Source organism: Rhinolophus sinicus, chromosome 2, assembly GCF_057876585.1.
Source record: "Rhinolophus sinicus isolate RSI-liver-muscle chromosome 2, RSI-T2T, whole genome shotgun sequence".
NCBI lineage: Eukaryota > Metazoa > Chordata > Mammalia > Chiroptera > Rhinolophidae > Rhinolophus > Rhinolophus sinicus.
Genome location: NC_142502.1, coordinates 99,449,837 through 99,465,955, shown reverse-complemented (window position 1 = coordinate 99,465,955; position 16,119 = coordinate 99,449,837). Strand labels below are relative to the sequence as shown.

The window sequence follows — 16,119 nt, the reverse complement described above, 5'->3', positions numbered from 1 at the left end:
GCCTATCTTAAACGTGCTCAGAACACTGTGCAAAACATACTGGCAACAGTAGTTTATCCTCAGGATCATGTGGCTGCTAGGAGCTGGGGCTCGCTGCTACTGCCCAGCATCACAAGAGTATCCAACCCAACCCTATCACAAGCCCAGACCAAGCTCCAAATTCAAAATTTGCAGTCTAGTTTCTACGGAATGAGTATACTTTCACACCATCGTCAAGGACCATCTGTAGGAACCTAAGCAATCTGGCTCCAAAGTTTGTCTTTTCACTGAGCCAGTGCTTCTCAGACTTACTAACGTGCACCAGAATTATCTGGAGAGCTTGTTAATAATACAGTCAGCTGGGCCCTGCCCCCAGAGCCACTGATTCAGGAGTAGGTCTGGGAAGGGGTCCAAGAACTTGCATTGCTAACAAGTTCCCAGGTGATGCTGAAGCTGCTGGTCCACACTTCGAGAACCACTGCACTAGACTATTCTGCCTCTTAAAGAGGGCCGAGGTGATACAGACCCACAGGAGGACCCTTAGGCCTTCCCAAATCTCTACAGAGAAGTGTTTGCTGCAGGGTGGGCCTGGGAGGGACCCTTATTGTGTTTCCCCGGAAATAAGACCTAGCCGGGCAATCAGCTCTAATGCATCTTTGGAGCAAATATTAATATAAGACCTAGTCTTATATTTCGTTAGCTAAGAGCCAGTCTTATTTTACTATAATATAAGACCAGGTCTTACATTAATTTTTGCTCCAAAAGACGCATTAGAGCTGATTGTCCAGCTAGGCCGGTCTTATTTTCGGGGGAACGCGGTATATACCCTTCACCCCCAATGTCAGGAGTCAGTTCAGTGTCCTCTTGGATCTGTCCTCCAAGGCCTCCGTTTCCCATTGCCTGGGACTCTATCCTCTCCCTGCTACAGGTTCCCCCTTCCCTCCCTTTTCTGGATTCCTTTCTCTCAGCCCTGGGCTGAGCAATTGCAATCGCAAGGTCTGAGCCAGGACACATCATCAGAAGGTGTGTACATTTCAGGGTGACTCAAAAGTGTGCTGTCAGTCCCCACAGAGCTCCCAGCAACTGTGGGCAGCAGGTGAAAGGCCACCTGGGGAAGTCCAGGGAGAGACCCCAGGAGAGGCCTTATGTGTTCCGGGAACACTGATAGCTGCCAAGCCTGTTTCCCCTTGACCAGACCCTGTCTCTACCCCATCTTTCAGTTCTGCCACCATTCACCCCAACCTACTCTAGACCCCAGGATTCCCCCATCCAGTTCAGACGTCAGGAACTCAGCCAAATTCCCTATAAGAATCACACCTAGAACTGAGGGAAGACAGAGTGAGGGAATGGAAGCAGAAGAGAGACAGGAAAACCATAGTTCTAACCCACCAGCGGCATGACTGAAGTTTGGTGGGGAAAAAAGGGAAAGGGTAGGATGTTCTGAAGAAATGTGCAGTCTACAGCCGTGGCAAGCCTGTGTAAACGGAGCTGCACTCTACAAAGAATTTTCCATGATGACATGCTTGCCTGAGACGGCATCAAACCACACCACTCACTGCCCTGCCTCCTCGCGGCATTTCCAGAGCATCTCTCTGCAGGCCATGTAGCAGCCAAGTGCAAAGGCTGCTTTCAACCCTGCCCGCAGAGAGCTGGCTATCTACCGTGTTTCCCCGAAAATAAGATCTAGCCGGACAATCAGCTCTAATGCGTCTTTCGGAGCAAAAATTATAGTAAAATAAGACCAGGTTTTATGTTGTAGTAAAATAAGACTGGGTCTTATATTAATTTTTGCTCCAAAAGACGCATTAGAGCTGATTGTCCAGCTAGGTCTTATTTTCGGGGAAACAGGGTAGCTGGCCAGGCCACATACACACAAAAGCACCAGGGCATTTCCATACGAACAGGCCAACAGGAGAGCTAAAACAAACATGAAGGTCTACCCAAAAGGTTTCCTAAAAAGTTATATATATATATACTCGAAGCAGGAGAATGCGGAAGTATGTACCAGGGCCCTGTGTCCTAATGTTAAACAAATGGAAGAGAAGGCAGAACCACTCAGCTCCCCTTTGGCCTCCGCTTTTGTTACCGCAAATATCCGTCTTAGAGCGGAGAGGGTAGAGGGCAACTGTCAGGGATGAAAAGAGCACACAAGGACACCTGTAAGTGGGAATTGCACCACTGCCCAGAGGAAAATGTGACTGAGGTGCCCCCTCTCGTCATTCCCATAGAATCTTGGGGAACTAAAAAGATGTCAGGAGACCAGCTATCTCTGTTCTCACACAAACAAAAAGGGTGGATTCTGGAAACTCCAACCTGCACTCCTGCGGACTTCTCACCAGCAGGGGTCTGGCACATTCAGAGAGGAAGTGGTGGGCACTGGAAGCCAGCACCGGTTCACCAAAAACAAGTCACAGTCAGTCAAGTGCACCTCCCTCTGCAAAGGGGTTGCACAGCCTTGAACTTGGGTAGAATGCAATGCATCTAGATTTAGTGAGGCAGCTGAATACATGGGTTTTTAAAGACAGCCATGCAGACAAGACAGAAACGTAGGGTAGAGCTGGGATTAATTTGGGTCCATTTAAAGGCAGATAAACCACCACAAGAAGTATCGACCATTATCAACCTGGCCTGCGGTCTCCACTCCATGCCAAAGCCCTGGCCTTGTCAGTATTTTAATCAACGTCGCACTGAGGACAGAGATGGCTGACCAGTCTAATCTGCAAAGGATGGAAAACAGGTGACAAGGATGGAGTTGGAAGATGGTAACACAGCGCAATGGCAGTTTGGGATTCAAAATCGTCTGCACTGGGGCCCAAATTAACAAGATATAATTGTCTTAAAATTTTAATGTTTTACACTTTGGTTTAGAAAAAGACCAGTGTAGGATCGAAAGGAAAAGTCCTTGGGTCTCAGCTGACCACAAACCAACAAACACTAGGGTGGCTGCCAAAAGAAAAGTAAATAAAATCTCAGGCTGTGTCAACAGTTTACCTATTCAGGGCTGGGAGGTAAGGAGCCCATTGTTCTCTCAGGGTCAAGCCACACAGGGGACACTGTTCCATTCTGAGTGACTTCTCACGATATGTTAACCAATGGGTCAAGGTCCAAGAGGGAAACAGGGGTGCCTTTTTGGATAACAAGCTACCTCGCTCGGAATGGACTGCCCTTGGCCGTCGTCCATTTCCAATAATGGAAAGTATTTAGACCAAGGGTAACCAGCATACCTCAGAGATGTTGAAGGTGTGGTGGCACTGCTGCCTGGCGGGGTGTGTGCATGGGGGGACACCGTGTGTGCCAGGCACTGTTCAGGCCCCACAGATAAGAGCAGTGAAGGAGCAAAAGCCCTGTCCCTCTCACACGTCCATTCTCGCGGTGGGTGGGGGCACTGCTGGCATTGAGTGGGGAGGGGCTCGAGGGGCTGAATGCCATGCAATTCACTGTGCCAACCCTGCTCCCACTGAGAAACACTGGCTTGTAAAAGGCCATCAGTGACTTGACAATCATTTAGTAAGTGCTAAGGAGACATCAAATGTAAGAGCTGGCAAAATGGGGTAACCAAAGAGGCACTGTAGTTGGGAGCTTTGAGGTAGAACAGCTGGGCTTCCTGCCCTTCACTCACCCTACGGCAGAGCACCCTCTGGGGCACAGCCTCAGCCTCTGGTCTTGGGTTATCAGGGAGCCACAGCCCCATGTGCTTTACCCACGACTTCTATTATCTCTCGTGGTCACCCAGCGAGGGGCAGGCAAAGAAAGAGGGCATTCTGAAGGGCCCCGTGCCCCCAGGGATAGAAGCACCACTAACCCGTAAGACAATCCAGTGGCAGTACTTATGCCCACAGGATAGGTTGGGAAACAGTCTGAGAAGTTAAGTGGCAGAACTGGGGTAGGTTCTAGACTGTCTGGTTATAAGTCCACACAGCTCCCCACCTCTCCCCCTTCACTGCTGCACCTGCTCTGGGTGCCCCCAGCACCCGTTGCCTCCTCTCTGCCCACAGGTCCCAAGCAGTTGACCTGGGAACCAGCTTGGCTCCATTCCAGTGCTGGGGAGAGAAGCAGGATTTTAGTGCTGCTATATGTTAAGACACCCCGCGCTCGGACTTCTATATATTTAATCTAACAGGCTCTCTCTGCGTTTCTGCCAGGCATCACTTGACAGGTGAGGAAAGCCAGGCTCGAGGAGCAGGGGTCCCAATGTGAACCTGGGGTGCCTGATCCGTTGCCACCACATGGAGCTGTGGCTGTGGTCCCGATGCCACACGGGTATGGTCAGGGTCACGCAGGCTGAGGGAGAGGTCTCACAGAATGGAGGGGCTGACCCAGGCTGAGTTCATCCCTGGGTTAGGGGAGGAGTGTGGGGCAGCCAGGCCAACACCCAGTCAGACACGGTGTTCTGTCCCCAGGGTTAGGGAAACAGCTTTCACAGGAGGAGGTGGCCCCTGTTCCCTCACAGGATTCTTTAACTTGGCTCCCAAGTTCACACAAGACAATATTTTCATTTTCCACATAAGCCTAGAGAGTGGCGGGAAAGAGATCCTGCACAGAGCCAGGCCCAGCTCTTGTCTGGTGATGGAGCAGAGCTCCCTGCCACCTCCTCATATGAAAGCAGCTATGATTTATTGAGAGCTTACTATGCACCACGTGTTATGCTAAGCATTTCACAAGCCTTTAGCTCACTTAATGAGGACAGAATCCTGCTGGGATGACACCATAATATTTTCCATTTTACAAATGAAGATTTAAGGCTTAGAGAGGTTAAGTAAGTAGCCTGAGGTCAGGATGCTAAAAGCAGTGAAGGCAGGAGGGAGCCCCGGCCCGTCTGGGTCCAAGCCGGTCCAAGCCACTGCTCTCCTACTCCTCTCCCCACACGGCCACAGGAAGGAGACAGTGCATACTTCCACCCCTTCACACCAGCTGAGAAAACAGTGCCCTAGAACCAGTCCATCCACTCCGACCAGAGCTCAGCATTTCCAGCCAGCCCTCCACGAGGTGAGATTCTGCTCTTGCCTTGACTTCAGCCAACCAAGTGCCCTGATTCCACCCCCTCGGGCTCTCACTGTCCACCAACCTTGGGTTTCTGGGTGGCTCCTCATCTCCAGGGACCTGGGGTTTCCCATGCAGAGGCAACTGCCAGGTCTCCCCTTCCTGGAGATTCCTCCTGACGAGTAATTCCCGAGAAGGCACAGCCAGAGACTAGGACATGATGCCCACCTTCGGACAGGGGCGGGCGGGGCTGAGCTCAGGCCTTTCCCGCCATTGGGCTGGGTGGGGGACCCTGAAGTAAGGGTGGCAGCCTGTCTGGGGATGGCGGCTATGTGGCATCCACAGAGCTACTCCCATGCTGCCTTGTTCCCACGGCAGACATCACGTACAGCAGACATAACACGGGGATCGCCAAGTTCCTTCCTGCTCTGCAGGAGAGGGCGGCCCCCACTGGGCCTAGGGACTGTTAGTACATGAGCCAGCATCCATCACCATGCCTGGCTGCATTCATCCATCATTCATTCCATGTAAGATCACTGGGTCCCTCTGGCTTGGAAGGTGAAATAAAGCTCGTCATCATGTGTGCAGTCCTTGGCAGTCCAGAAAGAACCTTTAGAATTCCTCTTCCCGAGCCCCGCCCAGACGCCTTGGGAGGTGGGAGGGGAATGGCTTCTTAATCCTTTTTATATAGATTATAAAATAGTTGATATTTGAAGAGTAGCCGAGAAGTGCTCACTTATTATATGACAGGCACCAATCAAAGCACTTGAACTCAGCTCGCTGAATCTTTACAACCCCATAAATAGGTACTATTATTATAGTAAACACCCTCATCCAAGGGGAATACGTTCCAAGACCCCTAGTGGGTGCCGGAAACCATGGGTAGTACCAAACCCAATATATACTGTTTTTGTCCTATAACACATAACTTTTCACTTAAAGGAAGCATTTAATGGCTTCTCTTTGGTGTAACTCAATTACCAGCATCACTACCCTTGCACGTTGGGGCCATTAAGTAAAATAAGGGTTAACTGAACACAGTACAGGCGGGACAGGGCAGGATGACCAGAGATTTTATCGTGCTACTCAGAACAGCACACAACTTAAAACTTATGAATTGTTTGTTTTGGGAATTTTCCATTTAATATTTTTGGACTGCAGTGGCTAAGGGTTAACTGAAACCGTGGAACGCAAAGCCACAGATAAGGGGGGACTACTGTGCCCCCATTTAAAGATGAGGAAACGGAGGCACAGAGGCTAATTAAGTAATTCGCCCAAGGTCACAGAGCTGGTCAGTCGTGGAACTGGGGTGTGAGCTCTGGCGGTCTGGCTCTGAACCCCGGCTGGGGAAGGGAGGGGACGTCTTAGCTGCAAGAAGTGAAGCCAGGTCTCTGGGAAAAAAACGACTTCTCAGGTAACTGCAAAGGAAATCGTCACAGGAGTGCAGACTCCCCTAGAATATAAGTTCCACAATGGCAAGACTTTTGTTTTCTTTTTAATGACTTTGTTTCCAGAGCCTAGAACACTGCCTGGCACATAGTTGGTGCTCAATAAATATTTGTTAAATTGAGTCAATTAACTTGAATGGATGAGGGTATCCTCTCTGGCTTTGACTAACTTATCCTCTCATGTCCTTCCTTGAACCCCTTCCTAGCTGCATTCTGCAGTTGGGTTTTAACTAAATTCATCAGCAACAAGGTGGAAGCCTTCCTTTATCCAGCAAGAAGATGGGAAGCAGAGTCAGACCCCAGTAAGAGTAGGGCTGGCAGGGCCGGGGGATGGATGCAAGGGCTGCTGAAACTACCAGCATCCAACTGGTGTTAAAGAATTTGGAAACCATTGTTCTAAAGAAGCCCAAACTGCCAATATTTGCCTGAAAAGTGCCTGTGATAGGTTGACTAATCTCCACTTCTGTCCTGTTCAGAACGCCCCCCCCCCACCCACTCCCTGTGGGGCCGCGACCTCACGCTGAAAACTGTCCTTTCTCCTTCTGATCAGTCTGCTTCCTCAGGCCACAGGCTGACTTCTCCCACATTGAGGGGGACCAAAACAATCCATGGGAGGACAGGGGAACTGGGGTTCAGCGGGAGGTGTTCCTGGGCCGCCAGACAACTGGAGTCCAGGGACCTGGGGGAAAGGGGTGCAATTATTTAAAAAAACAAACAAAAAAACAAAACAAACTCTCCGTGGAGCAGCAAAGGGCAGGAGAAGCAGAGGCATGTCCACGACGCCCTGCCTCACCCCTCAGAAGGCCCACCTCTCCTGACCTCTGCCACCAGGAGCTGCCAGCCACCCGGCCAATTTCCTGCACAGCCAAGCAAGGCAGGAGGCTGCAGAGAACACATGGGTTCCTCTCCACCCCGCCCCCCTGCTCAGCAGTGAGGCCGAGGCCAGGGCCCAGGGAGCTTCTCTGAACCATGGTCTCAACTCCCTGACCAGCTGCCTCAGCTTCACAACACTGCAATGTCCACCCGCCCTGGTCTTTCCCCATGTGTCCCTGTCTGTCTGTAGGTCCATCTAGTCTCTAAAAAGAACCCCCCCCAGGGCAGGGGGCCAAGTGTGGGGTCGACAGTTCTGAATAGGACAGAAGTGAAGATTAGTCAACCTATCACAGGCACTTTTCAGGCAAATATGTGCAGTTTGGGCTTTTTTAGAACAATGGTTTTCAAATTCTTTAACACCAAGAACTCATGAACAGATAAAGGGTGGTGTGCGGGGGACCCCAGATCCCATGTATTAGGACTCCCCTCCAACACCCTGCAGCAGTTTGAGAAGGGGGAGCGGGTTGAGAGGGGCTAGTGGGTACAGCCTGTTAGTCTCCATCTGATCTCCTTTTGAGGAAAAGGACTTGGGACCGTGTTTCCCGAAAAATAAGACCAGGTCTTATATTAATTTTTGCTCCAAAAGATGCACTGGGGTTTATGCTCAGGGGATGTCATCCTGAAAAATCATGCTAGGGCTTCTTTTCCAGTTAGGTCTTATTTTGGGGGAAACATGGTACATCAAGCTTCTTGCAGAAGGTGAGCGCCTGTTAACTCTCTTATTACCAGAGACAAATTAGAGAATGTAACTCTATTAGCTAAGCCCTCGATTACATTCTCTTCTCACTCTCCATCTCTTAGACTGACTCTACTTCTGGAGTTTTCCATAAGGTGAACTGGGAGTGAGGGAGGTGTGCTGGGATTGTTCTCAGATGATGAAACTCAGGCTCGGAGACCTTAGACACCACCCGACCATGGAGGCAGGGGCTCAGTGCAGGCTGATACAGGGCCTGGGCCCCACTCACGGGGTACGTGTGTGGCTGACATGGGCCCCAGGCAACTACCAGGTAATTCTGATGTCAGCCACTGCCTTAGTAGGGAGTGCCGGCTGTAGGCGCGGGGCTCAGGCCTTCCATCTCCCTGTCCCGAAAGGGAGGATAGGAGGGCAGAGGGAAGGAATCCACGGCATTCTCACCGCCCTCCCACCTCAGCCCAGGAGACCAGGGTGTGGCTTGGAGGCAGGTGAAGTTTATGAGCAGGATATTGGCGAGGCCCCAATGGTGCCACCCTGATACCTGTGCCAGCTGCAGGCCCAGCTTACCTGGGCCCTGTCTCTCCCAGGAAAGGAGTGGGGTGTCTGTGGGACAGGTGCAGGGACCCGAGGGGGCGGGGCCACAAGTCTCAGTTAAGACCAGACCTCAGCTATTGTAATAGAGTCTGTTAACTTCCTTTTTGCTTATCTGCATTTTCAGGTTTGTTCTAATTCCTACCTGGATAATGGTTTCAGAAGACAAGACAAATTAGTGGAGACTTGGTTGGTGTGCTAGGATGTCAACAGAGGTAGGGGATGAGGATCGGAGTTCAGCTTTCCAGGGATCCTCCATCTCTGCCCACATCCTTTCCCGTAAAATGAGGAGGCTGGAGTGTGACTACCCAGGTGCCCCTGCCTGGGCAGGTGACACCTCTCTACAATTCACACTCTTCTCTGCCCAGAATCACGACTTCTGGTCGTCCCCATTCAGCACTTCCCAAGCCCAAAGTGCATTTGAGAAACTACATTTTCATTCTCAGGCCTCAGCTGACTGGCCTCCAGCTCCAGCTCTACCAGCGCCAGCCCGCCTGTGTCAGGAGCAAGCCCTCTTCCTCGCTCACGCTTCCTTCCTCGTGTGCCCCAGATCCCACTGCAGGACAGAGAAGGCGCCTTGTTAAGGACATGCCTCTTTGGTCCTTAAAATGCCTAGCTGGCCCAGGCTGCCCTCCCCAGCCCGGAGGAAGCAGCCAGCCAGAGCATGCCCCTGGTGTCTCAGGTGGGCTGTGTATAAAACACGATCCCCTGCAGTGATGGTCACGCTGAGATTAAAGCCCCAACCCCACAACCCCAGGCGACCTCATTGGGCAAGAAGAACATGGCACACCCTCACTGCACACTCTATGGGTCACTGTACTACTGCTTCTTAAACTGTCCTGCATGCAGACCACCTCGGGGTGCAGGGGGCCTAGGAAAATATTCATGCCTGGGTCCTACCCTCAGAGATTCAGACATAAGTGGTCTGCAGTGTGGACTGGGAACTAGGACGCTTGAAAGCTGCCCCAGGTGACTCTAGTATTATACACAGCTGACTTAAAACCCACTGCCCTAGATCCACACCGTTGTGTCTCCTTGTTGGGGGGAAAGCCAAGTCCGGCCCGCCCCCAGAGTCACCCCCAGAGTTGCTGCGGCAGGCCAACTGTGCACGTCTGACTGTCCTCGCGTCCCCCTTTGGACTTCCATTCGCCCGCCTCCTGGGCCATCTCTCAGCAGCCTTCGCACAGCCCAGAGGCACCGCTCGGTCTCACGCTCACAGCTCACAGGCACAAGCCCGTGCCAGAGCTGAGCACGTTTTCAGCAGAAACCTCCGGGTTTCCGACTTTCTCAGGCCCGGGAGTCCTGTCCTCACTCAGGAGGGACAATGAAAACAAAGGAGGTGACCCTTGCCCCCATTGTTCTCAGGCAGGGACGGTAACCCCCTGGCAGATGGGCGCCCCTCCCGTGAGAGCCCAGCCCAGCCCAGGGCTTCGGAGGGACTGGCTGACCTGGGAGAGCTGCAGGTTTGGCTAAAGCAAACAGTGAGGGCCTGGTGGGGTCTGAGCTCAGGATGGGAGCTCAGCAAGCATTCTCAGGAACCTGGAGGGCTCAGCTGGTAAGCTGGACTGGAAATCCCTGTGCGTGCAGACACAGGGGACCTCTTGGGCCCAGGCCCGGTCCCACAGCACCACTGGCCTGAGAGGTGGCCCTGGGGAGTAGAAAGGGCTCCCTCCGGCCCAAACACACACATCAGATGACCCTCTGGAGCCGTGTTCTCCAAATCCACCCCTTGCCTCATTCTGAGGACTCAGGGCAGGTGGGATGTCCAGAGAATTAAATGACAAGAGGGACTTTCTTCTTCTACCTGCAGCTTCCCTACCCCCAATTCTCAACCACTGCCCTGCTCCAAAGTGGCCGTGGCCCGGCCCACGCTGCTGTGCTGGCACCTCTTCCACCTGGGATGCTCCCTGGGGCCTGGGTTCACAACCTGCCCCTTCCCTGCCCGAGAATCCAGATCCTGGGAGTGTCTGACATTTTTCTGCTTTCATTGATGGCAAGAGGCATCTCCCAACTAGTAGGTCAGCGACTTGGGTACAGGAAATTGTTCAGCCAGGACCCCTCAAGCACATCAGGCGGGCAGAATAGCACCCCACCCCCCCACCTTCCCCATAGGGGTGTGGGTCACTAGGGAGGAGAGTTCCCAGCATAGGATTCGGATCCTGGCTTATCCTTTCAAAGCAAAAGGGCACAGCCATCTGGGCCCCATTCAACCCCTCTGTAGTAGGCTAAGGAGAGCATTAAGGCAGCATCCCCTCTTCCCCGCCAAACCCCACATTCATCAGGCTCTTCTCAGGCCTACTACTCTTCTCGCCCTAATCTCACTTGAGACTCAAGACCCTTTAGGGAAGACAGACAAAATGGATATTACTATTCCCACTTGGTAGCTGAAGAAACTGATCAGAGAGGGCTAGTAACATGGCAGAAGTCACACAGCTAGCTGATGACAAAGCACATAGAAGAACCAGCCAGAAGCCCCCTAACTCTCAGTGGAGGGCCCTTTCCACCAAATAATGAGACAATCCCTGCTCCTGGGACCGGGATAAGAAATGCCAACCAAAGTGGAGCAGGTAGACAGGTGACAGGTGATGCAGAGCTATAAAAGGGTTGCACGGTCGCACCCATGATCTAATCTTGATATTATCTAGGATGAGTACATACTTACGTTACCTGCCCCCCCACTCCTAAAGATGCCTCTTACATTTACCCCAACCTTGCAGTCGGTTGAAACGAACAAATAAGGAAGTCACCAGCCACTCGAAGTTTCTAAAAACAGTCCTCGAGCAGGCCACAAAGGAGGTCACAGGAACTGCTGACTTGCCATCTCTCCATCTGGGCTGATGACCTGAGGGAGATTTGGTTCAGCATCAGCCCAGCTGCCCCACCTGTGCCAGCTTGCTTCCTGTTCTCCAGAGCCCAGCTCTGCACAATGGCCTGCCCTGCAACACAAGCTGGGATGGCCAATCCACCTCAAAAATCACAATCGTCAAGTTGGGGACCCTCTGAGAGTAGCACGGGGACCTAGGAAGAAAGGCCTGGGCTTTGCAGCAGACACACCTGGGTTCAAAGTCTGGCTCCACCATCCACCATGCAGTTACCTGGTGTACGTCTTTTCACCTCTCTGAGCTTCACTTTCCGTATCTGTAAAGTGAGGGTACCAAGACTTCGTGGGCTTGGGGTTCAGATTACGTGAACGAGGCACAGCTCGGTGCCGGCCATTCGGAGTGTACTCCTGCAACAACCACTGGGCAGAAAAGTGGATGTGGGCAGAACCAGGGGATTGGAGAGGCTGGCTCCGTTCTGAGGGTTTGTGTCTGCTGCACAGGGTACCTCCAGAGCTGTGGACGAGAGCGCTGGGCTAGTTGTGAACAGCAATGCCCCCCTTCCTGGCCATCATACACTGGAAGGTCAGACCTGGGAACAGTACTTATCACCACATGACATCCTAATTGGTATCTGTTACCTGGCCCCTATTTATCTCCCACAAATAGACTATGATTGCTGAAGGCAGAAGATTTCACTCATCCTTCATTCCCAGAACAGAACCTGGCATCGGTGTACTCAACACTTGCCAAATAAATGACGAAGTCTCCAAGATGTATGCCTTCCACAATCACTCCTTCCGGGGCACAAAGATGGGAGTAGTGCTGTATTTAATGCGGGTTCTGGCTGCAGTGGGTGACACGGGCATCCCTGGCAGGTAGGGGCAGCCTGGCTGATGGCTTTGTGTTTCTCTGCCTCAGTGCCTTTTCCTCGCCTCACCCCACCCCACCTATCTGTAAGGCCAAAGCCATCAGAGATCCAGCCCTGGTGAGTCAGCTACACTGCAGACTTTGGAACCATCAGGATTCCAGAGGAAGGAGGAGAGCGGGTGAGAGGGGTGGGGGCTGGGAGGGAGGTCACAGTCAGGGGCCACAGGTCTTCCCAAGCTCATCCTTGCTTTCCTGCTCCCCCAGCAGTGGAAAGAAAGTATGCCAGGCTCCACGAAGCTCTCCTAACCTCTCATGTCTGCCAGCCCTGTTCCTGGGGGCCTCTGCAGGGGTTCTGAGGACAGGGCCCCCCCCCAGTAACCCCCAGACTCCCAAGCTTCCACGGGAGGAAACCTGCCCCACCCCTCACACTCATCCCTTTCCCATTAACACCCACTCCTGAGAGAAGGGTTATGGCTGACACCCCACCTCTTGCCCCACAGAGCACCCCAGACCACGAGCAAACTCTCCCCTCCCCAAGGCAAGAAAGCAGCCTCTTCACCTGCCCCTTCCTCCTTTACCCCTCTCCCTTCCCCTGTGGCTAGTGGCTCCAGGTTACAAGTAACTGCCCATCCTTGAAGGCTGAAGTTCTGATTATTAGGGATTATTAACCCTACCTGTTTATTATAACTTGTTTCAGATTACCCAATGGCTAAATTGTAAACCTCTTCACTCATTAAGAAAAAAAAAGAAAGCCCAGAAGGGTCCTGGGTCGTGTTATGAATCCTGCAGGAGGGGTGGGGAGCTGAATGTCTCCACTCCTGTAAAGGTTAACCTCTGCCCCTTTCCACCCAAACCGGGCTCGCTGCCTCAGGCATGAGCCCACCCCATCCCTCTCCACAAAGCCCCCTGCGGGATCCTCCTGAGGGCCAACCACCTGTCACCAAACCCTCCTTTGTTGTCTGACTCTTACCAAAGTCCCTCCGGCTGCAGTCCAAGTCTATTTCCTACGGTTCAGTCTCCAGCTGGAGACAGACAACAGCTGGCCTCCATCCTCTCTGGAATAAATTGTACAAGAAACTACCGGCAAACTAGCACTGGCATTTGGGGATGGGTGGTACTCTTTGTGGGGTGGGGGTGCCTTCTGCCTCAGTGGCCCCCAAATTCAAGATCAAATCCCACTGAGTCACAATTAGAGACAAAAGCCAACATAGCGATGTCTAGTAACTGAAATCACTGGGCCAGATACAAGGGGAGTTTTGCCCTAATGTGCAGATGCCCCAGGCCCTGGGCTGCAAGACACAGACCTCACTCCACACCACCTACACCGGGGTTCTGGCCACCAACGCTGCCATTGGAAATCACCGCCATTGGAGGAGACACAAAGAGGATCCCCAAACAGCATAGGAAAGAAGCAGGAACCTGATATATGTAACCAGTGCCCCTGCAGGATGGTCCCCCCACCATCTCCCATCCCTAGCCGACTGGGCGTGGACGTGACCAGGGTGAAGAAACAGAGATGTTTTGTGCTGAAGGTATGGAAAAGTACAGCCAGCCCGCCTAGCACAGGAAGGCTGGGCTGAGGTGAGGGGTGGTGTTGGGGTCGGAAAAACCTCCTTCCCCCCAACCTGGGGCCCAGGACTCGGCCAGGCTGCGGGCAGGAAATGGAAACTCCCCTGATGGTGCAGCAGAAGAATCTTGACTGAGACAGCCCCGCTGCGAAAGGCAGGAGGCAGAACCAGGACCATGCCTTGGACACACACACATTCTTCTCCTTCACAAAGGCTGTGATTTTATGCAAGAGCATTTTCCAAGTCTACTTAACCCCCTGACGCCTGCCCGGCTCTGGCGGCCGTCTGTACTCCCCGTAGAGTACAGGAACAAGCGACACAGGCCTGCACAGCGTCATCTAGGCCCCAGCCCCACTAGTCAGGACCTCAGTTTCTTCACTTGTAAAATGGGAATAATGCTGCCTCCCCATCAGTTCTCGGGAGTAAGGGTCCAAAGGCTTGATGGGCATGAATGTGAAGAGCAGGAAGCAGGCATACGGGCAAAGCTAGAGATGCCCCTGACAGAAACTCAGCCTCCCAGTGCATTGTGTGTGGCCAGGAGAGGCTGAAAAACAGGCCAGTAAATGCCACCCAATTTCCAAGTCACCCAAGGGGCAGGCAGGGGAGAGAGACCCGCTCCTCGCGTGACCGCATCTTGTCCCCTGGGGAACTGTTTCCCACAAAACACTGAGTGGCAGCTGGGGCGGCCATTTCTCAGGCTCATTTCTCCTTAAGGCTGCCGAAGCAGGTCTGTCCTGGGCTGCTGAGGCTAAACCAGTGACCTAGCAGTGGGCTTCCAGGATACAGCCCACCCTCTCCCCCATGTGTCACCTCCCAGGAAGAGGGCCAGATGGAGAACAAGGGTTCCCTTCACCCTCACTCTCACCTCATGGCTTTGAAGGGGCAGAAGTGCAGCTGTGCCTGCCTGCTACAAATGCCACCTCTGGCCAGGCCCCAACCCACATACAAGACAACCCACCCAATGTAATTCAACCCGAAGAAAGCAGGGACCAGTCAGCATGGACAACCTTTCCTTCCTCGTACCATGCAGCTCAAAGTCGGGTTGACTGATTCATCAAGTATTTGCAGAGAGACGTTACATGACCGTGGAAGACAGAATGAGAAAGCAGTGAACAAACCAACGGTGAGGCCAGGACAGGCCCCAGGGCTCACGCCGTGCCCCTTTCAAGTCCAAGCAAGGGGCACAAAGCAGAACAAGAAGCCCAAACATAGACGAGGAAACTGAGGCTCAAAAGCCATGAATGAACTAGACCACAGCTATCTCCCAGTCATGTTCTACCTGCTCTGAAAACAGCCCACCCTGCCTCTCTACCCTTACCCGCAGGTCTTCCGTCTTCCCTGGCCCAGGACCCCCGCTGTGGGCCCTGGAAGTAACCTAGGAAAGCCCTGCGTGTTCCATCAGTCACCTCCTTCTTTCTACATTTGTGGCAGGAAGATACATTCACAGTTCTCATCCCAAAGAGAAGACAAGGTGTGCCCATGTGGCCAGTCACCTGACCAGTGACCTTGAACCGCAGGAAATGGTTTTCCTCCCAAGAACTGCAGAATAGTTGACACTTCAGTGCAGACCGGTGGGCTGAGGGGTTGGGGTTGGAGAGGGCAACAGAAGGAATTGAGACCCTGAGTTTCAAGTTGGGGATCCATGAAAAAGGACTCACTTTCTACAGCCTGATCCCATCTCCCATGGTGCTACGGCTGACCAATGACACTGAGTTTGGGACACCAGGAACGCCCCCCGCCAAATGCATACTCATCCAAGTCTGATGGGACTGACAGGGGCTAGGCAGTCAGCAGGCCTCTGAAAACTTGTTTTCTGTTAAATTGGACCGGTGGGTAAGCTTACCTCAGGAGAGCTTGCAAGTTTCCTGGTGGGTGGGACAGGGGAACACCCTTCCTGTGGGTTCTCGGCAACTCACACTCTCCCCACTCGCACCCCAGCACAGGAACAGAATTTGACTAGGCACCCAGAGAAGCAGGTGTGCCATTAGAAACCTCAACAGAGCCCCATCAACACGCTAGCTTTTTCCAACAGAACTCGGTGCTGATGGAATGTTCTATATCTGAGCAGTCCCAGGGCGCTACTGAGCCCTGGAAATGTGGCTAATGTGACCTAAGATCTAAATTTTAATCTTATTAATTTTAAATTAAACAGCCATAACAGTTAGTCATATCATGTTAAAATAAAATTAGCTAGTGGCATATGGGTGGTCACCACCCAACCCCATCCCTAGGCAGGATCTGCCGCTCCCGGGTCCTCAGATTTACCCAAGTTATGGGTCAAAGTCTGCAGTGCGCTC

The 16,119-nt window shown here is 52.6% G+C and overlaps 1 protein-coding gene across 3 annotated transcripts in view; it reads right to left on the bottom strand.

Annotated features, from left to right (window-relative positions):
* Positions 1–16,119, bottom strand: part of KCNK5 (potassium two pore domain channel subfamily K member 5) — a 37,537-nt gene that overhangs the window by 7,035 nt on the left and 14,383 nt on the right. The window lies entirely within an intron of this gene.